The 22121-nt window shown below is 34.1% G+C and overlaps 2 protein-coding genes, 1 long non-coding RNA gene and 1 pseudogene across 26 annotated transcripts in view; 2 read left to right on the top strand and 2 right to left on the bottom strand.

Moving 5' to 3' along the window:
• LOC147837710 (uncharacterized) overlaps positions 1 to 22121 on the bottom strand; it is a 633655-nt pseudogene that overhangs the window by 267646 nt on the left and 343888 nt on the right. The window lies entirely within an intron of this gene.
• brsk2a (BR serine/threonine kinase 2a) overlaps positions 1 to 22121 on the top strand; it is a 312045-nt gene that overhangs the window by 156648 nt on the left and 133276 nt on the right. The window lies entirely within an intron of this gene.
• Positions 1 to 22121, bottom strand: part of LOC147837713 (uncharacterized) — a 977861-nt gene that overhangs the window by 924666 nt on the left and 31074 nt on the right. The gene's annotated exons all lie outside the window — the stretch shown is intronic.
• Positions 17415 to 20696, top strand: LOC147837714 (uncharacterized). Its single transcript, XR_015526553.1, has 2 exons — positions 17415 to 19937; positions 20252 to 20696. It is a non-coding gene; the product is annotated as an uncharacterized LOC147837714 (long non-coding RNA).

The following is a 22121-nucleotide window of genomic DNA, read 5'->3' as shown; positions in this document are numbered from 1 at the left end:
GACATTGCACATCCTGAGATGTGACTATTGACCATTAGCACTTCTCGATATAAATGATAAATTATAAATCGTGCAGCCCTAACTTTCAATTGAGTAGAAACATTAAAGTACAGTATATTGCAACAAACGGTTTAAGCAATTTAATGCTGCCAAAGCAAATCTTTGTAGACCATTATTATTCAAAAAGTAAAAAGAGGATTGAATCAAAACAAGGTGCTGCACTACTGTACTTCATCCTTTATCACTCCTTTATCCTGCTGAACTCTATTATAGGTGCAGAACTATAGACCTCTCAGCTACTGATGTGGCATGTTGAATACTCGATTCACTCCTCAAAGCAGTCATACCCTCTGTTAAAAAATGAATTGTTCCTGCAGAAAATAGCTGAGGCAGTTTTTCCCATCGGGTTTGCAGATCTTTGCCGTGTGCTCGTGAATCAAACAGCTATAGATTCCAGCATTGCTTTTTTTCATCCACTATAGTAGAGCCCATCACACTCTGAACGGGGTATTAGATGCCCTTTGCGAGGCATAAATCATCCCACAATCTGCACCGTCTCCCCTTGGCTTCAACTGGTATTGATTTGAAGCGTCCAGTGACTAGCGCTCAATATCCTCTCTGATCTCAGTACAGAGCTACAGGACCGATTCAAATGGCTCCACGAAAGGGCTATTGGTTTATTTTATTGTTCTAGCCAGGATGCCCTCGATGAAATATTGGAAGACATCCGTTTTCATTTGTGCTACTTTAGGTTGAGAGTTTAGGGCACTATCGCAGTAGAGAAACCTTTGATGGATAGAAAAATTTAAGGTGGTTTAAAGGGTGTGAAAAAAGATGGAATACCACAAATTGCAATCCCAAAGACACAAGTTGACCTGTTGTTACTCCCATAGCACATGTAAACAAGACTGGATGGGGCCTTACTTTTGGAAATACTTATTGAAATCTTTTCATTTGGAGTGGGTTTCTTGGGTCGTGGAGCAACACTAGTTGGAAATCATTGCAGCAACTTGGGTTTGCAACTTTGGTCCTGGAAGGCTTTACTAAAGACATCAGTACTCTAACATAGTTTAAGTCAGAATTATTAGCCCCCTGTATATGTTTTCCTTTTTCTTAATTTTCTTATGTCATTTTTCTTATCTAGTAATCTTGATTTAAGATCTTTTTTTATATTTTGACTGGAAGCGAGACAAAATTACTAAGTAAGAAAAACTTTTTTTGGATTGCAGCTCTACATGACTACAGATGAAAAAATTATCTAAAAATCAGAGTAAATGAAAATGTGTATTTAGTCCTGCAGTGCAAAGTGCAAAGTAACTATACCACTGCTGCTTTATTATTGTTATTAATCCTTTCACTGGTGAGTTTTCTATCTCTGAAACGATAGGTCTGAAATATGGGAGACTCATGGGAAAGAGTGTTGGCAAGTTTGTGTAAGACAGATGTATCCCTTTTACTATGCTTTTCCGTGTAATTACAAAATATACAAGTGAGTGTTTTTTGTTGTTTAAAAGATGTATAAATGATATTGATCATGATCTATAAAGTGAGTTGGGCATCGCCATGTTTATTTATAGCCCCATGCATGCAAGCAAGTGGCTGGCCTGCTGGGAGAAGAGTAGATTGAACTTTATTGTTACTTTCACTATACGTGTATCTGATATGAATTATATACATCAGCAAATTATATTTGAATGTATTGTTAGTCTTCCAAAGACTTTCTTTTATGTTTTAAAAACTCTATTATCATGTATTGTTTTACTAATACTTTTGTGTTTTTACATGTCTAAAACATAAAATAAGCATTGGGTAGTTAAAAACACTGCATAACTGTGATAATATGACACGTCTTTCTCTTGCTCACCACCAGCCAACTCGCCTAAGCTCTGTTTGAATTTTTCACGTCATGCTTGTGAAGCTGTATAACAAGTAAACACCCAACCATGGACATTCTGTTCCTCACTTCAAAACGGAACAAAAGTAGGATTCTGTAGTGATTTACCCTGCTGTTGCTCTCTTTCCTTCTCATCAAAGACTCCAACATGTTTGCATTTCAGGTACTGGATCATTGCCAGGGTGCTCCCATCATCACTTTTGCGTATTTGGCCGTTAACACACTTTTTTGCTTATTTAATGTGGAATACTCCTACACCTTGGTCGCACACCTTGGTCGCACAGATTTCTCTGCCTTCCTCTAACATTACCACCCCTCGTTTTTTTTTTTCTCCGTCATGTCTTTGAGGCGGTGAACTTTGCCGTCATCAGTGCGCGAGTAAGGCAGTGTCTTACTCTGCTCCGTTCACAACTAAAGTTTTTTTTTTTCTTTTAATAATCAAACGTCTCTGCGTCAAGTAACATGACGAAACAATTCTAAAATTCATTTTTAGTTTATCGGTTTCTCCAACATTTTTAGTCATCGATTTAAATTGATTTAATCGATTCATTGTTGCAGCCCTAGAAATAAGCTGCATATGTGTGCATCGGCAACAAAATAGACTGATTAATTCAAATTGCACTATAAGAAATAATAACTAATGCGCTTTCAAAAGATTTGAACTAATGTAACAGGTATGGCTTAAAAATGTAAGAAGTGTAAAGTACTGCTCTTTCTGTAAAAAATATAATGAGGAAACATAGAAATTTGTATGAAAATAAATAGTGAAGTAAAGTACTGATTCCATGAAAATCTTCTGAAAGGTACAGTGACAAAATATTTATATTCCCATCTCTGATGTTTAAAGCATGCACAAAAATGAAACATGATTTGAGGGCGGTATATTTGAAGTGAGTGATGTGAACTGCGAGAAGGAAAATGAGAGAGAGAGAATGAGTGAAATGGGATGGAGAGGTCTGCGCGGCTGGAGTAATTGTTCCCTGAAGCAAATAATTGAGGTGGGAGCAGGGTGAGGCCTGGGGGTGGGTAAAGCATGACCTTGCACCCTGTAACTTCTGCAATCTGATTGAGAAAGAGACCCTGACAATGGAAGGAGCCTGACATTGCCAAAGAAAGAAAGATTTAGACCTAGAATCATTAATGTGGAGATGATTAGTCGCAGGATTTTTTGTAAATGTTTCCAAGCAGGGTGAACTAGGTGACAAACTCTACATTAGTACCCACCATCCTGCAAAAGCCTGTTTATTGTACTATAGTGATGTATTGAATTGTACTCTGAAAGTACTCTGATGCAGCAGAGATAAAAAAAAAAAAAAAAGAAAACCCTGTTTGCTATTATATTCAAAGTGCACCCAGTGAATTCTGGATTTTTAGAGTCTAATCATGTACCTTGTGAAGCATTTTTTGAAGGCTTACTGTATCATTTGTTGTGCATTGTGCTTTTTTCACTTTGCTCTTTGCTTAGTAAGAAGTTTAACATGCAGGAAACAGTTTACTTAGGGGGTGATCATATGCAGCCGATTTGAATGTTATCGCTCGATTGAATGGCTGTTATCAGTAGTTATCAGCTAATAGATATGGGCCAGTAGGGGCCTTCTGCACTTACTAGTATCATCCATCCACATGGGTAATCATCTATAGATCACATACGGTTGCAGCCTGGAGTTAACGAGAATTATTTAAATTATTTATTAAATTTCCCATTAATTGTATTTTAGTAATGTCTACCCGTACTTCTCTATTAGTATAGCTGATTAACCATAAGAATTATGTATTTTATTGATTAAATTTCCCATTAATTGTATTTTATTAGTGGACATTTCTCATTAATGGTGTCAGAATTTACCGCTATATTGCAATGGATGTGTGAACGGTCTTTTCTGGAAAAAAATCCGTAATGTCTTTGCCTGTGTGAACAGCGTTTTTTTTTTTTTAATTTACCAGTAAAGTGGTTCCTGAATTTTTTTGGATATTTACAGGTATCACTGTGTGAAAGGGGCTATTACCTCAATTGTGACAAAAATGTCAGATAGAACCTCATAATTTTAAAGTGACGACTTGCCATATTCGCCATTGTGATATTTTTCAAAACGACAGGGGGCGGTAAAAAAAGAAAGTGAATTCAGACGGATAAGCAGAGAAGTAGAACATTTTGGGAACTACGTCATATTATTAATATCATTCAAGACGTTTAAACAAATTATTTTTATTATTTGTAAAAAATATTTTAATGATTATAAGGATTTTTATAACCATTCAAGACTTTTTTTATCAAACTTTGATGCATCATTTGCTTTTGTTCATATCTCGGACAGTTATACCTATTAAAGTTATTAAATTATTAATGACAACAAAAAATGGGTTGCTCTACAAATATATATATTTTTTTATTATGGCAAGATTAAAAGCAAAAAAAAAGTACACTTACTAAAAGTACTGACCGTTTTTTTTTTTTTTTTTTTTTTTAGCCCGCTCCACAATTGATGCATTACTGTCTGGCTAGTTTCTGTCCTAAAATTATGCTAAAAAGGCAATAATGGTCCAACATTCCTGACCATTATCACCAATAAAGCCCTAGAAAAACAGGCCATCAGTATATTATAAACCCATAGGTTCAAATATTTATTTCTAGTTATCAAATAAATTATTTGATCCTTAATTATAGTTTTGTAACTTTTATTTATTTATTTTTAATTCAAAATTGTAATATATACATCAATGTAAAACCTGTAAATGGAGGAAAACCATATTCTGTAATTGTGTTCCTGGGTCTCCACTTTTGCCGTGACCTCTTTTGGCTTTAACAAACTTATCCTTTAGGTTTTTCCAAACTTTTTAACAAAAACTTTCCTACTTTCCCATGTCTGTTGCAATTTCTAGCCAAGAATTATTGATATGGTTATCTGATTGATCATAGATCATAAAGATCTCTCTACAGGAATGCTTTAGATTAAATCTCTTAAAAGTGTTTCATATTCAACTCAAATCACTTTTATTGTCACATCATCAGCAGCACGTGTGCTATTTTGAGTAAAATCATCTCATATCAAATGCGGTGCCACACACACTGTTTGCTCAAGTCTCAAAAAAAAAAATCATGCATTCTACCAGCCGAAATCATGTCGTGCGCACCCAAAGTGAACCTCCACTAACACCTCGATGATGTCACATTCGCACTCAAGCAAACTAGCGGACACGTCAAGTATAAACCAGGCTTAAAACCCAGCCCTCACCGGAAAATGTTTTATATGTAAACAGATCCCATTAAGTAGTTTAGGGTTTTGATTTAAGAGCACACAAAGCATCTCCTCATTTAAGTGCGGATTTTTTAATGATGGCACCAATAATAAACCATTACCAAAAGCTGTATATTTCAATGCATTAAAACATTTAATGCTGGGTATGATCCTATCATGCTCATGTTGCATTACAAATAATATTATTGTGGAGAATTAATTCTCCAACCGCTCATGTGACAACAAATAAGACAGGCTTCTGAAAAAGGTTTCTTGGGTGAGCAAGAAAATGCAAAAAATAAATAAATAAATAAATAATAATAAATAATAAATAAAAAATAAAGCATCAAACAGGATAGGAAAAGTGAGGCATTGAGAAGCAGTAAAGCTACTGCTTGATGGAGGGAGCGTGAAAAGTAGAAGTTTTCCAAACAGCTCAGATGAAAGAGTAGGAGCGATAGATGAATCACGTCTGGCTCTAATCAGGTTATCCTGACACTTGGATGACAGTGCAAGCTACTACCCCCCAGCCCCCTCCACCTTCATTTCGTTCCACACCGCCAAATGATTATAGATGCTCCCTTCATTTCTCCCAGAGCCACAGAAGTGTCTCCCTGCTGAGGATTCCCAGCCTCCCTCCCTCCCCGCTGCGCTTCCTCATAAAGACCTTAAGCACCCTCAAGTGTTCTATGACATCCAATCTCATTTTCATGTTCGTCATGTCTACCTCTACCCTCCCTTTTTTTTCCTCAATTTTATTCCCCCATGAAATTTGAGACAAAAATAAATGTTTATGGGCAGCTTAGAGTTTGCCTACATCAACAGTTGACAAATATATAAGTGATTTTATATTGCAGATAGACGCAAGATGCATATATGCCGTTTATTGAAGAAATTCCATTTATATTTTATAAAAATATTATATAATTTGTTATATTGCACAACAATAAAAACGCAGTCAGAACAGTATTATAGTATTAGATTCATTGGTGTAAAAGTGCTGTATAAATAGCTTAACATTTCACTGTTATTTCTGTTGATTGTTTATTTTTTATATTTCATTATTTATATTTATTTTTTATTTACCTATTTATTATGTATTTTATGATTCATGTTTATTTTGATTTATTAATGTTTTATTGTTTATTTATTTTGATTTAGTCCAAAGACAGTACAGGTGAATTGGGTAGGCTAAATTGTCCGTATTGTATGAATGTAAATGAGTGTGTATGGATGTTTATGGAAGGGCATTCGCTGCGTAAAACATATGCTGGATTAGTTGGCGGTTCATTCCGCTGTGACAACCATAGATTAATAAAGGGACTAAGTTGAAAAGAAAATGAATGAATGAATGAATGATATATATTTATTTATTTTTATTTGCTTTTTTAATTATTGTATTTGTATTATTTATGTTGATATTGATTTATTAATGTTTTATATGTATTTATTTTGATTTATTTATTTATTCATTCATTCATTTATAAATTTATTTATTTATTCAATTAATTTATTTTTATATTTGTTTATTTGATTTGTTATTATTATTATCATCATCATTGTTTGTATTATTATTATTAATTTATTTAGTTTTTATATTTATTTTTGATTTTATTTATTTTTTATTATTTATGTTTATTATTTATTTTATTTATTTTGTATATTTATTTATTTATTTTGATATATTTATTCATTTTATTTATTTAAATTAATTAATTAATTAATTTAGAATTAGCATTTCTATGTATTTATTTCGATTTTCTTTTCATTTATCTATTTATTTATTTAGATTTATTTTTGATTGATTTGTTAAAATTTTTCAAGTAACATAAGTGTACATGTCACTTTTTATGCCTTCATCTTGGTTATGTGAGGATTTAATGTTCTGTTGCTGTTTTAATTTACATCTGAGATATTTCAATGTGTTTCCAAATTAAAGCCTTTTTTTCATAATTTGCCCTAATCAATGAAAGGTTATCTGACATTTGACTTTAGCTTTTCCCCCACATTTTCAGTATATTTTCTACGGTCCTTGACAAGAATTCTAGTGAGTATAGATCGCTCCATGCTGCACTAAATTGAGAATGGATTTTTGTTCCTGGAGGTTTTGCTCCACTTGAAATGTCAGAGACCAACTCCATTTCTGAACATCTAAAATTGCTGAATTACTGTGGGTATTTTTGAAGTTGAAATCATTTTGCTGCCGGTCACTCCAGCACAGTAAAAAATAGCACTGCAAAAAACTTTTAACTTTTATTTCTGTCCTTTTTATGTTTGTCATCATTTTGCAAGCTGGAAGTCTTAAGTTACAAAATGATATATATACTGTATATATTTTGAACCTATTCACTTATGGTCACTGGAGGTGGCTAGGTCTCTGTGCTAAAAATATTGTGATCATTTCTGACATGTTCCACGTTTCATCTTTTATTCCTGTCAGGCAGTAGTAGTTAAATCTCTAACAGCAATGGTAACTTCTTTTTTTCATCACTGACATCAGTTTATTGTCTTATCTTCGTTTACATATGTTTTTTTATAGTATTTTAAATTTTAATTATTTTAAAAAGGTCAAAATTTTTAGGTCAATATTATTAGCCTCCTTAAGCTATATATTTGTGATATATTTGTTGCCTACAGAACAAAACATCTTCATAAAATGACTTGCCCAATTATTCTAACTTGCCTATTTAATATAAGTACCCAAGTTAAGCATTTAAATTGCCCTTTAAGCTGATTTTTAATATCTTGAACAAAGTATCTAATAAACAATTTTGTTCTGTCATCATAAAAGATAAAAAAAAATAGTTATAATAAATTATTTATTAAAACTATGTTTAGAAATATGTTGAAAAAAATATATATATATTTTCTTTGCTAAACAGAAATTGGGGAACAAAATATACCGGAGGGCTAATAATTCTGACTATACAGTTTATAAGTGTGTGTATATGTATATATATATATATATATATATATATATATATATATATATATATATATATATATATATATATATATATATATATATATATATAATTAGGGCTGTGCAATTAATCGAAAATGCGATTTCGATTTTGGCTTTTAATGATTATGAGAAACCATTAATCGAGATAAACGATTATTGCATTATATACCGCACCTTTCCAATTGTTCACGTGTTGCTCTTAAAAGCGCAAATACCGCATGGTTTTCTGTGTGTGTGCGGCGCGCACACACAGTCAGAAGCATGCGGTCAGCATTCGGTCTCATTTGCACACTGAGACGAGCAGAGCGCACATATCTCATCTTAACATGAGCGCTTTAATGGTCAAATAGGTGTCAAAACGCGGTGTTTAATGACTTCCTATTAACCCTCAGTTATGTAATAAACAAACGAGTTGAGAATCAAAAGAAACGTGAAAGCGAAACCATTAAAGTGACAGCGTGCAATTTCTGCTGCCACCTGTTTTTATCATTAATCAAACAAAACGAGAAAATCCATCACTGCTCTGGACTTTTGTAGCTAAAGTGTTTTTCTTACAGTGAAGATGCTTAAAGCACAGTTTGTTTCATATTTTTATTCTGTTGTATTTATTTCTCTTTCCTTTGCAGGGTGGAAAATAATATATGCAGTTGAAGTCAGAATTTTTAGCCCTCCTGAATATTAGCAACCCTTTTCCTCCCCAATTTCTGTTTCATGGAAAGAAAATTTGAATATAATAGTTTTAATAACTCAATTCTAATAACTGATTTGTTTCAACTTTGCTATGATGACAGCACACAATTGGGGCAATTAGGCAGTTCATTGTATAACACTAGATTCTTCTGCAGACAATCAAAAAATATATTTCTTAAGGGGGCTAATAATATAGACCTTAAAATGTGTTTCAAAATATTTAAACCTGCTTTTATTCTAGCAGAAATAAAACAAGTAAGCTTTTCTCCAGAAGAAAAAATATTAGAGGAAATGCTGTTAAAATTCCTTGCTCTGTTTAACATAATTTGGGAAATATTTATTTAAAAAAAAAATCTCAGGAGCCCTAATAATTATGACTTCAACTGATTTTTACCAAAATCGAGCAGCCCTAATATATATATATATATATATATATATATATATATATATATATATATATATATATATATATATATATATATATATATATATATATATATATATATATATATATATATATATATATGGGTTGAATTTACAAACTAATTAAATTCAGTAATGTTCACATGGGATAAATCATTTGATCCAAGTCAAATGTGTTCATTGCTTGCTTGATAAATAATCCTCCTATTCAGAGGTACCACTTATCTTTGAAGAAGAATAATACACATAAATATAATAAAACATAAAAAAGGTTGCCTACAACTAAAATTATCTAGAGGAATCTTTCACTTTGGTCAATTCAATATTTATGGCAAATGATCTAATTATCAGTGGAACAATTTACAAATACTCAATTTGCTGTAACTGAGTAGTTTTACTCAGGAATTGTAATTTACTAAGTAGTTTTAAAAATTGTGTACCTTTACTTTTTCTTTAGTACATTTTAGTGCTGTATCGGTACATTTACTCCGCTATTTTCCTTCATCCTGCAATCACTACTTTATTTGTCTTTTCCTGTCCAATCAAATTGCACATAAAAAAGTTAATTGTGTCATACTGAACAATCTCTAGTCATGGGCACTTTTTAAATGCACCAAACTTTCTGGAAGCATTAAAAAGTGTCCAAGAAGATGTCCAAAATCTTTACACACAATGACTTAGAGTCACTGATGAGAAAATGAAGTATGTTTACTGTATAATGACTGATATTGGCAAATGGCCTTAAATAATAACTGAAAGCACTACAGAATGTTATGTTGTCACACACACAAACACACACACGCACACACACACACACACACACACACACACACACACACACACACACACACACAGTATCACAGTGTAATACTCCTGAGTACTTTTAAAAGGTCTTCTTTTTACTCATTCTTTGAGTAATATTTACAACAAATACTTTTACTCTACTTGTACTACATTTTTGGGTAAGTAATGTTACTTTTACTTGAATATAATTTTTCAGTACTCTTTGCATCTCTGCCAATTGGACGCATCTTGGCATTTGGCAGGTTGCTCTAATTAGCATGTTGAAGTGATTTGCTTAACATTATACAGACTGACCACCCTCGGGTTGGCGATGGGTCTAATATGTGGTTTCTGTGCTGGTAAGAGCTAATGAGTGGTTATTGCTCCCTGCAGATTGAAAGCCCTAATTGCTCAATCATGCTCAAGTTCCAGTGTCGCAACAGGCTTGAGGAATAGTGATATTCCATGAGAGCTTATGGCCAAAGCACTCCTTCATTTTAAAATGTGTCAATGGACTCTTGTACAAAGCTCTTTCCAGACTAAAAGACATTTGGCAGTCAAGTTGAGCCGTATGGAATCATTGAACAACAGATAACTGTGACATTGTTGACTTTTGTATATTTTCTATCAACTGTTGACAAGTGTTCTGACTGAAATAGCCAGAAAAACTTGACTTGTAATCTGAACAAGTCAAAGCTCAATGGCAAAATTGAGCCCGTCTGAACACTTGAGCTGACAGATTTAATAGAAAATGTGGCTAGTGTATGATGAAATAGAATGTATTATGTGGATCAAGCTATGCCAAATACTAATCTTACTGTTAACATATCTTAACATATATGGAGAGATAGTAGCTAGCAAACCACATCATAAGTTAAACATACTGTACTGTATACCTTTGTTTATTGATATGTTAACAATTATCATTATCAATCATTAGGTGGATAAGTAAAAAAAAAAAAAACTACAGAGAATCCCTGACAACACATGCAGCTGAAGTCAAAATTATTAGCCCTCCTGTATATTTCTTCCCCAATTTCAGTTTTTTTTTTTCAGCACATTTCTAAACATTATAATTTTTATAACTTATTTCTAATACCGGATTTCTTTTATCTTTGCCATAATGACAGTACATAAGATTTAACTAGATATTTTCAAAGATACTGGTATTCAGCTTTATGTACAATTAAAAGGCTTAACTAAGTTAATGAGGTTGACTAGGCAAGTTAGGGCAAAATTGTTAACCCCTTTAAGCTATACATATTTTTTTCGATAGCCTACAAAACAAACCATCGTAAACAATAACTTGTCTTATTACCCTAACCTGGGGTGTGTTTCCCAAGCAACGACATAACTCTCGACTGAACTATCATAGTACGATGCACCATTTGCGAAAAGAATGATATAGTGACGAGTGTTTTACCAAAACCAGTCATTTCCCGGTTGCAGATCTATCTTTTTAACCATGTAGTTATAACATGTAGTTACACATATTAGATCTACCGTAAAACGCCCATAATGATGCTCTAAACAGGGTGGTGACAATGTCTTTAGAGAAAAACCACATCATTTCTTTGTGCAAATTATATTGTTTTACATGCACATGCATTTAGAAAAAATCCAATATTAGTTTTGGTAAAAACATGCACATATTAATTGAAATATATGTAAATGGCACATACATAGGGACAATGTTTCCTTTACACATATTATTGAGGACATTACATATTCTATTCTAAAGCATAAAATCACTAACAAAAGCTAACACATATTCTAATGTCATATAAATAAATTAATAATGAGGCTATTTACTAGGATTTTGTTTAATATTTATTATTTTTTAGGAAATGTAAAAATCATACTTTAATAATAATAATATTAATGTATATTATTATTATTATTATTAAGTAGGATTTTTTTTTTCTTTTAATTGAAACGTCAGTGCAGATACTTAATCAATAACCTAAAATAAAAGCACTAAAGGATGCTATGTTTTTTTGTTTTCAAAAGCTTTGAAGACGTAACATAAATTCCGCTTTTAAATAATAGGTCACATAGCTTTCGTCATGAGCCATGGCTGCATTCAAAATTACATCAATGTTTTCAAAGTGCGCTGTGAAAGGAGCGCAATTGTAAACATGAAGATCACTAAAATTGAACTGTAAAAATACTTTGAAAACAAATTACATCTCAGAGAGATGACTTTAATGTTTTTTTATATATATATATATATAATTCCAAGTTTAAACATTAGAATGTTCTAAACGAAAATAGCTAGTAAAATATGATGTACTGTAATCATGGCAAAGACAAATGAAGCAGTAATTAGAAATGAATTATTAAAACATTACGTTTTGAAATAAATTGAAAAAAAATATTCTCTTTGTTAAACAGAAATTGGGAAAAAAAATATACAAAGGGGCAAATAATTCTGACCTCAAATGTATGTATGTGACAGCAGAAGAGGAACATGTCAACGTCACTGCCTTCTGCCCTGTATATATGATTGCATGACAGTCAGTTTTTGGATGAGAACAGCTGAAAAAGGCACAATGAATTCACCTGTTCATGACAAACAATGCCTCTGTGAAAGCCTAACAAGCACATGCCACTATATACACATATATCCTGTGTTACATTATTTAATTTCCAGAGCAATCCAAAATAAAGGTCTGCATCTTGACAAATAATGTTATGAAGCTATGTTATGAGCTGTTTTAATGTTAAGATATAATTGATAGATAGGTAGGTAGGTTGGTAGGTAGGTAGGTGCGTGCTTCTGTGCTGCTTAAACATGCAGTGTTTATCCAGATGTGTTTCTCTTGTTTATTTTGTTCCCCTTTTTACTCACACAGGTGTCATTTAAATTATTACTATGCTTATATCCTGAATATCCATGTTTGTTTCTTCTGTCTAATGTCTTGCATGCTTGTATCATTTTTAATGTCTGGTATTGAATGATGCCTGACTTTCTGGTCTACAGGATGATGGTCAGAATTTTCTGTAATTATGTAAAAAGTCACATAGTATATGTCTGTGTAGTGCTTTAAAAATGTTCTTTGCTGTGGAATCCATCCTTAACTTATTCTAAATGTTCTAAATGTACTAAATGAAGCTTTTCAAAAAGTTTACTTTTCAATTGCAGTTACTTTGTTAAATAAATAATATGAGTTGTCTCTTGAGTATAGGTCTGACATAGGTCTGACTTTAATGGTCTTGCCAAGTTATATTGATCACTTCAATCACTAGAAAGCTTAACCTCATCAATGACCTACTGGCCAGCTATGGCTGTCAAGATCTACTACATACTGTAGAAATGAAAGTGAACTTCATCTGATAAATTAAGGGGTCTATTTTTTATATATATATATATATATATATATATATATATATATATATATATATATATATATATATATATATATATATATATATATATATATATATATATATATATATATATATATATATATATATATATATATATTTTAGTGTTTATTCTTTTTTGGTTGTCCATTCCTAAAATTGTGAAGAAGGGATAAAATATTTATACTATACAGTAAATGTAGTATTTTTTTTTCCTATACAGTGAAATTAGATTTGACCTTATGAAGGCATTGCAGCTCAAAGCCTTGTTGACCTATACTATCAATCACCAGCTTTCCCATTTCTTCACCCTAAATTCAATACAGTTATCCTAATCACGTTTTAAGTCATTAAAATATGATGCCAAGGGCAGCATATCTGTTCTGGTCCCCTCATTTAGCATTGCCCATGTAGAGGATTCCCTGGATTTGACCTGCGGTGCCTCTGTTTAACCGTGATAAAAACCCCTCAGAATGATAAATCATTCCCATTATTCTATATGCACTGGCTGTGTGGAGTGAAGCCTCGGATGACCTTTTTCTCCAGCACTACACATCATAAACCATTAAACTCCATTATAGACAAGGTCATAAAAGGATTTGTCTGTTAGTGCTGGCTAGTGCCTCGGTTCCATCGTAACTCAGCTGTCATCAGAGCTTAAATTGACAGCATGATGGAGTTGTCAATGCATGTCATCTTGGTGATTTTGAAAAAAAAATAAATAAATAAAAAACTTCCAAAAGAGGCAGTTTTAGCTTTGATCTTGATTCAAGGAAAAAAACTGTGTCCTTGGATTGGGAAGAATGTCTGTCCTGCAGGAATTTAACTAGCTGTCATAGAGGGTTAATAGAATCACAACATATCTAAGAATCATAGTCGTCATCATACAGTAGCTTTTTCATTTTCCCGTGGTTGGATTGAGTTGATCCTGGCATGGTGTTTTTAGATCAGTTATTTGTTTCTGAGTGATTAACAGTATAGCTTTGCTAGGATCTTTTGATTCATGGGAGATGAGCACTGTTGAGCTTATTTTGAATCCTCCATATGTGGATATTGGAGTGTAGTAGGATCCATTTCAAATAAAGTCAATCCTAGTACAAATTACCCTTGGAAAAAGCAAGAGTGGGATCAAATACTGCACGCTGTTATTGAGTACCCAAAGCCCTGTTAACCTTACATACAAGACATTGAAACGCCTGGTCCACAGACAACATCACTCATATAAGGAAATTTCTATGTGATGACCATAAAAACATCTTAACCTATTGGTTTTTGACTCTTCTAAAGCATAAAAATACCATAATATGTTTACAGATATTTAAGAAACATGCCAAGTGAACATACTTGTTTATCTGAAAAACAATGCTGAAGTCAGATATTCTGCTTTGAAAATGTGTGTTACGTGCCAGAATGCCTGTCTTTGGTTTTGTCATTTAACCCACCCAATGCCAGTTTAGACAATTATATTTCAGCACCCGGGTTGCCTTTTTGGAAAACAGTGTATTTTATTCATTCAGTCAGGACTCTCAAAGTACACATCTGTGATCAAAATGTGACCTCTGGTGGACAGTAACAGACTCCAAAATGAGACACAGATTCAGAGTTACTCATGAGGTGGTTTATGAGCAAATAACATAAATATTACAAACATAAACATTAGGCTACATTATAACCCCGTGTCCTAACAATACGCTACATGACGGGATTTGCAGTTATAAGCAATTTGGCTTTTTGCACCTGACGAAACATGAAAGAAATTTGCAGCAGAATAGAGCATTTACTGTACTCCAACAAAATGGTAAGGTTTAAAATCTAATTAATACATATTAAACCTTTTTAACAATATTAAATGTGCATGCTGAGTCACTGATATGTGTTGGCTTACAATAAAGTTTCATTTTAAATTTTATTTTCAAAATCTGAGGTGAACTATTTGCTGCTGCTTTCAGTACTATAGCAATAAATGTCATGTAAAATGGCATTCAAACTCGCATTATTAGCATTTAACACTAAATAAAGTACTTGAGGTTTACCTTAGATGATCATTGTCAGTTTTCTGTTGTTCAGTTGCAAGAAATAAAAGCCATTTCTAAAATATAAATTTCAGAAGGTTGGTTAGAACAAAAACTCCTTTGAATATGAAAATATTCATTCTATAGCGTGCAGTTGCTTTTATTTAGAACACAGTTTAGATCAGCATTTGTTTGTATCATTAATCTGGCAACCTTCTTATTAATGTGTTTTGAACCAGTGGTGCAATACCTAGTTCAATCACTGATTGTCAAACTTTCTACACCTATAAAAATCCTTTCAAGGTTGTATTTATAGAATAATCACTGATTGGCACAAAAAACTGTAAAGGATAATATACACACACACACACACACACACACACACACACACACACACACACACACACACACACACAGTTGAAGTCAGAATTATTAGCCCCTCATGTTTATTTTTTCCCCAATTTCTGTTTAAGAGTGAGAAATTATTTCAACACATTTATAAACATAATAGTTTTAATAACTCATTTATAATAACATTTTATCTTTGCCATGAAGACAGTAAATAATAGTTTACTAGATATTTTTCAAGACACTTCTATACAGCTTAAAGTGACATTTAAAGCCTTAACTAGGTTAATTAGGTAAACAAGGCAGGTTAGGGTAAATAGGCAAGTTATTGTATAACGATGGTTTGTTCTGTAGACTATCAAAAAAATAAAAAAATAATATAGCACTAATAACTTTGACCTTTGAATGGTTTTAAAAAAATTAAAACTGCTTTATTCTAGCAAAAATAAAAATAAAAAAAGACTTTCTCCAGAAGAAAAAAATGTTATAAGACATTCTGTGTAAATTTCCTTGCTCTGTTAAACATAACTTGGAAAAATTTTTAAAATATAAATAAATAAAATAATAATAATACTAATTCAAAGGGGGGCTAATATTTCTGACTTCAAATGTATATATATGTATATATATATATGCTTATGTATATTGGCACTGGTGGAAGGAGTGCCTTAGTGTCCCAGCAATGTGATATTGTGTTTATACAACAGTTCGATGGCATAATCATGTGCATAAAAAGGAAAATTAAACGCCAGAGTCTAACAAACCTTTTGTATAAGGAACTACTTTTATCTGCTATTCATTCACAAGTACAGCTGACGTCAAAACAGCAGAAACCATTCCTACTTCACCAACATCATTTTTGAGCTATTATTTGAAAAACTCTGTAGCTTTATATCTAAAAGCCATACCATCAGTCTACAGAGATTTCCCAATATTTCTCTGTTGCAATCAGGAGATCACAGTACTACCAGATAACTGTTGTGTTTGCGATTAAGAAAAAACGCTAAACACATGCAGGCATTTCTTCTTTCTTCTTTACTGAACTAGTCTGCGGTAACGAAAACAGGAGACTCATTAGAAACAAACAGACAGCCAACCAAAAAGTAACTCACACAGAAATAGAAATTTCAATGCTGATGCTTGAACCAGCGACCTTCTTGCTGTGAGGTGATTGTGGAATCCACTATGCCACGTGATGGCCTATTATATTATATTATATTATATTATATTATATTATATTATATTATTCATTCATTCATTCATTTTCTTTTTGGCTTAGTCCCATTGTTAATCCAGGGTCGCCACAGCGGAATGAACCCCCAACCACAACCTTCTAGCCACTACCCATCTCTGGGAAACATCCACACACACTCATTCACACTCATAGCCTACCCAATTTACCTGTACCGCATGTCTTTGGACTGTGGGGGAAACCGGAGCACCCTAAGGAAACCCACGCGAACGCAGGGAGAACATGCAAACTCCACACAGAAACATCAACTGACCCAGCTAAGGATCCATCTTGCTCCAGCGACCTTCTTGCTCTGAGGCGACAGCACTACCTACTGCGCCACTGCGTTGCCTATATTGTATTATATTATATTATATTATATTATATTATATTATATTATATTATATTATATTATATTATATTATATTATATTATATTATATCATATTATACTATATATGTTTTTTTTTTGTAAAATCAATAAAACTGTCTGTGCATAATTTTTCTATCTGTAAACATTACTGGAAAATGTATTAGAAAAAAATAAACTGAATCTCCACAAATATTCATATAAATATGTTTGCCTCACAGATATAACTGTATTAAAGCATCTCTGAAATGTACACTTTTAAATGTATAAACTCTGTTTGTTATTTGGTGAACTGTTTGGAATGAACACAATGCTGTTTTCTCCTAACTAAATTCCTTATCTGTACATTGTCATAAATAAAAATAAAATCTTTCACTGGGGTGTTCCCTTTTCAAAAGGGAGAATTTGTTCCTTGCAGGTTTTTAAAGGAACATAGTATATCTAAAAAATACAAATGTGTACATCATAGTATCTTAAAAGTATAAAAGTTAACCTTAATGGTATTAATGTCCACTTGTACAATGCAAAAGTGTACCTTTTGAAAAGATACCACCCCAGTGACAGATTTTGTTTGTTTATTTTTGAATGTGTAAGGATTTCCACCGTCCACCATCAAATCACATGACTGCACACATGCCACCCCTGAACAACATGTACTGTAAACTCCCACAATCACATTGGCTTTGGGAAGGTGAGCCATTAAAAAGATACCAATTCTCAGCGTACCAATTCTCAATAATAACTAGTGGCTTATAACATGCCTGTTATTTACTGGCTATTTTTTTTTTTGTTCTTACATATTCCGCATGATCTTATTTTACATTCATGATCCTACCTAATGCCATGTAAACTACTTTAATAACTATTAATAAGCAGTAAATTAAGAGTTTATTGAGCTAAAAGTCATAGATAATGGTTTATAAATACAGATAGTTGTTCTTTAAAATAAGACTTTGAAGAGAGTGATAGATTTGCAGTTTATGCTCTTGCCTCAGTTGATTTCTGAAATGAACTTCCTGTTCAATTCCCAGCTCTGTTGGAGATAATAAAGGAAAAAAAAAAGTTGAGTAGGCATCATTCTGCTGTCTTAGACTAGAAACTTCGTTCTCCTGACAAGAATGAGAATCAGAATCCCTCAGTACTCACAAAACATGCCAACAAATGTCACACAGCCAAGATGATCCCTGAGCAGCGAGTTAAACAGGAGAAGCATAACAGCCTTCCGGCAGCTGGTGAGAGCCGGCTCTACAAATAAAGGGTGACACAGAGCACACAGAAGCAAATCAAACGCAGAGGCCTCCTGTGTATTTGCATGACCTTGAGACTGTTTGGGCAGGTAGTACTTCACCTTGTATTTGTTGAGTTGGGGAGGTTTTGTAGATTCAGCACATACGTTGGTATTTGATATTCTGTAAAAAAGGAGTCCAAGTAGGACAAATCAGTCCTGAAGTAAACTGCTCCCAAGTTCATATAGACAACTACTTCCTTTTTTCTACTGTAGTTCCCCAGAAACCGGTTTGATTGACTGTTCTGTCACTGTTATGAAAATAAATTATTCTGTTAATTGCCTTTTAAAAATAAACCTACACATTTAGGGTTGAGGTTGAGAAAATTCAGGTCTGATCTCCAGGGCCGTGCACAGACATTTCAGGGGCAGTGGCCCAAACCAATAAAAGGGGCACTAAGTTGGTGGGTTCTTGCTAATACAAATTTTCTAGTTATTATAAAAATACAATTAAAAGAGAAGCCAGTACACTCTGTAAAAATTTCAGAACTATTTACTATTTTACATTTTTATATTTACCTGTACCTTTGACAACAAAACCTTTTTAGTCCTGAAAGATCTTGATAACCATATGTTTTGTCATTCACAGTTACACATAGCTGATAATAACAGAAAATATTTATTGTTTTCAGGGCTGTAGCAAGCTGAACTGCCGCTCTAGGCAATGAACGAAAGTGAAAACGAAACTGACCCATTATCAAAGTGAAAGGGGTTGGGGGTTGGGGGTTTCGCGAATGAAATTGAAGTCCGGGGAGAGGGGTTGGGTTTGGGGGGGTCATGGATATAACTGAGGACGCGGGTGGTGAGGGAGGTGTTGCAGACGCCGCCTAGGTCGCGTCTATGGACTCGCTGGCCCTGACTGTTTTACATTTTGAAATGTAACCCCTTTTTGCAGCAAAACCTTTTATTTTGGTACCATGTCCTAAAAGATTTTGAAAACCTCTCGAAAGGGTACCTTTCGAAAGGGTACCTAGCACAACAAAAGGGAGCAAGACAGACGCTATTTGTATTTGTATGTTTACAGATAATCAACTCTAGAAGAATGACAACAAAGGAAGTACCATTTTTTTTTTAAATACAATGGCTAGACAGTATAAATATAAACAGATAATAACGAGCCATGGTCCACCTGAGCTTAAACAAACCTAGTCATTGTCTTTATGAACTGCCACAAAGCCAAGAAAAAGAGCAGAATCTACCCTGTGCCCCATATGTATTTGCAAGGCAATCCAAAGTGTGAGTGGTTTTGCTTTCTTATGTACGCTCGCCGCGTGTCTATATTTGAAATAACAAACCTTTTGAGCTGATGATAATAACGTGTGTGTGATTTTTGAAGTGCTTATGACATCTGATCCTTTCAGAAACTAACAAACGTGATGGATGTAAAATCAAAAGAGAAGCCGAAATAAGCAAAGGAGCAAGTGATTGTTTCGGCAACCTAAAACATGTACAAACTACCATGTCTATATCTTCACCTTTTGGACTATTATGAACTTGGATTTACATTCTCGTAAGCTATTTTTTATCATTGATCTGCAGTTATAATCCAATCATGTTCATAGAAAGGTTACTATTGAACATTTATACACATTTATGTGTTTAAAGCAGCTATTTTGTGAGAAGTGCTTTTCATATGATATGTGAACAAGCCATACAACGTTACTTTGACGTTTCCTCGAGCGAAAAAGACATCGACTGAAACTTTCTGTCATAATATTGGTACCCGTTTGGCAGTGGAAACGAAAGCCTGATAAAGGTAACACATACTGACCTGTATCCTACCATACCACACAGTGGAAATGGGCCATAATGCACTGCACAGAACAAAGCAAACAGAATAGATTATTCTTAAACAGAATAGATAAATGTTTTGGACAATTAAATGTCATTTTAGCCATTTTTTTTTTTTTTTTGATGATGATGATGATGATGCCTTTATTCGTCACAACACTGTTGCATGCAGCGAAATTGTGCCCCTCCAACCATACACAAACATCACACGTTTCAGGGAAAGACAGGTCAGTTAAGAGGTAGCATATAAGAGAAAATAAGATTCTTTAGGGAAAAAAAGAAGTAAAAAAAAAAAAAAAACATCTCGGACTGTGCTTAAAGTAGGACAGTGTGAGATCAGGGGGAAAAGCCTCAGCAACAAGCACTTAAACACATAAACATAGAAATAACATTGCAACAGGGGAAAGAATAAGGGGATGTAAATATTGCTCGATGTAGGCAACAGCCTTATGATCCTGCAGCTAAAAAGCACCAATCTCAGACCCACTGATCCACACCGAGGGTAATAAGCATACCAAGGCATGGGAAACGGGGGGGGGGTGATTTCTTAAGGTGTAGGACACAGGCATAGGACCCAGGACACAGTCAGGAGAGTGGCCCAGGGTGGAGTCGACAGAGGAAGGTGCCATGGAGGAGGAGTGGGGGCCATCCATGGGAGATGTCGCAGCTGGCGGTGGAGCACAAGGAAAGCTGTAGGGTGAAGGTGACGTCGAAGTCCCAAAGGGCCGAGGTGGAGTGAACAGTTCACCCAATGGAAGCAATGACAAGTCTATGGAGGCCTATGGCAGAGCCAGGGCGACGGAGGACCAAAGCGTATAGCTGGAGGGAAGGAGGAGCTAAATGTAGCTGGGAGGATGGAGGGACGAGGCACTGCTAAAGGAGCAGAGTCTAGAGGTAGAGGTAGAGGCAGGGCAACGAATGACCCAAGGCTGGACGAGGGAGCTTGGTGAAGCTGGTGAAGCTGGTGGGCTGATGGCCCACGGTGGAGATGAGGGAGGAAAGAGCCAACGATTGATTTCTTGAAGTGGCCAAACACCTACCTGCTTGGGTTGAATTAAGTAGGTCATTTCACCTGTGGGGAACAGTAAATGTCAATGAAAGTGGGTTTGTGCTTCTTAAAGATGCCGTTTACTTGCAGAATGCGAGCTGCTGGAGAACATACAATTCTAATGACGGAAATGTACCATAGATAAATGTGTGCAGATTCAGTGGCGGTTTTGTAGGCAAATTACCAGCATTAAAAATTAACCGTTAAGGTAAACGTGGTTCAGATAATTCATCAAACTGCTCATCTCTTGTAGCGCTACACTTTTAGCTTTGTTGTACAACACACCAGTCACCCTCCCGTCCCTGCACTTACCCTCCAGTTATCTTTGTCACCACTGTGCAGTGCTAACAGCTGTGTTCACACTACCACGTCTTCTGCTCACTGCAAAGAACATTCACAATCAGCACATGTTGTGTTAATGAGGAACAGATCTGGGGTTAAGGCCCAGGGCACCAACACAGTGCGTCGACTATAGGGAATAAACGGCTTAGCTCAGCCCAAACATTTCCCCTTTGTGCTTTTCCAAGACCATGCAACTTTAGAAAACCTGAAGCAGACTCGGTGGAATAGTGATAAAATGGACTTGGATCAAATGGAAAAATTTGTATTTGATTCATAGCTGTCAGTCTGTCTGTCCTGTTCTGATCTCATGAAACCTAAAGGGCTCTGGGTCTTGAAAG

Source organism: Danio rerio, chromosome 25, assembly GCF_052040795.2.
Source record: "Danio rerio strain M-AB ecotype USA chromosome 25, GRCz13ab, whole genome shotgun sequence".
In the NCBI taxonomy this organism is placed as follows: domain Eukaryota; kingdom Metazoa; phylum Chordata; class Actinopteri; order Cypriniformes; family Danionidae; genus Danio; species Danio rerio.
This window is presented reverse-complemented; position numbering and strand designations above follow the sequence as displayed.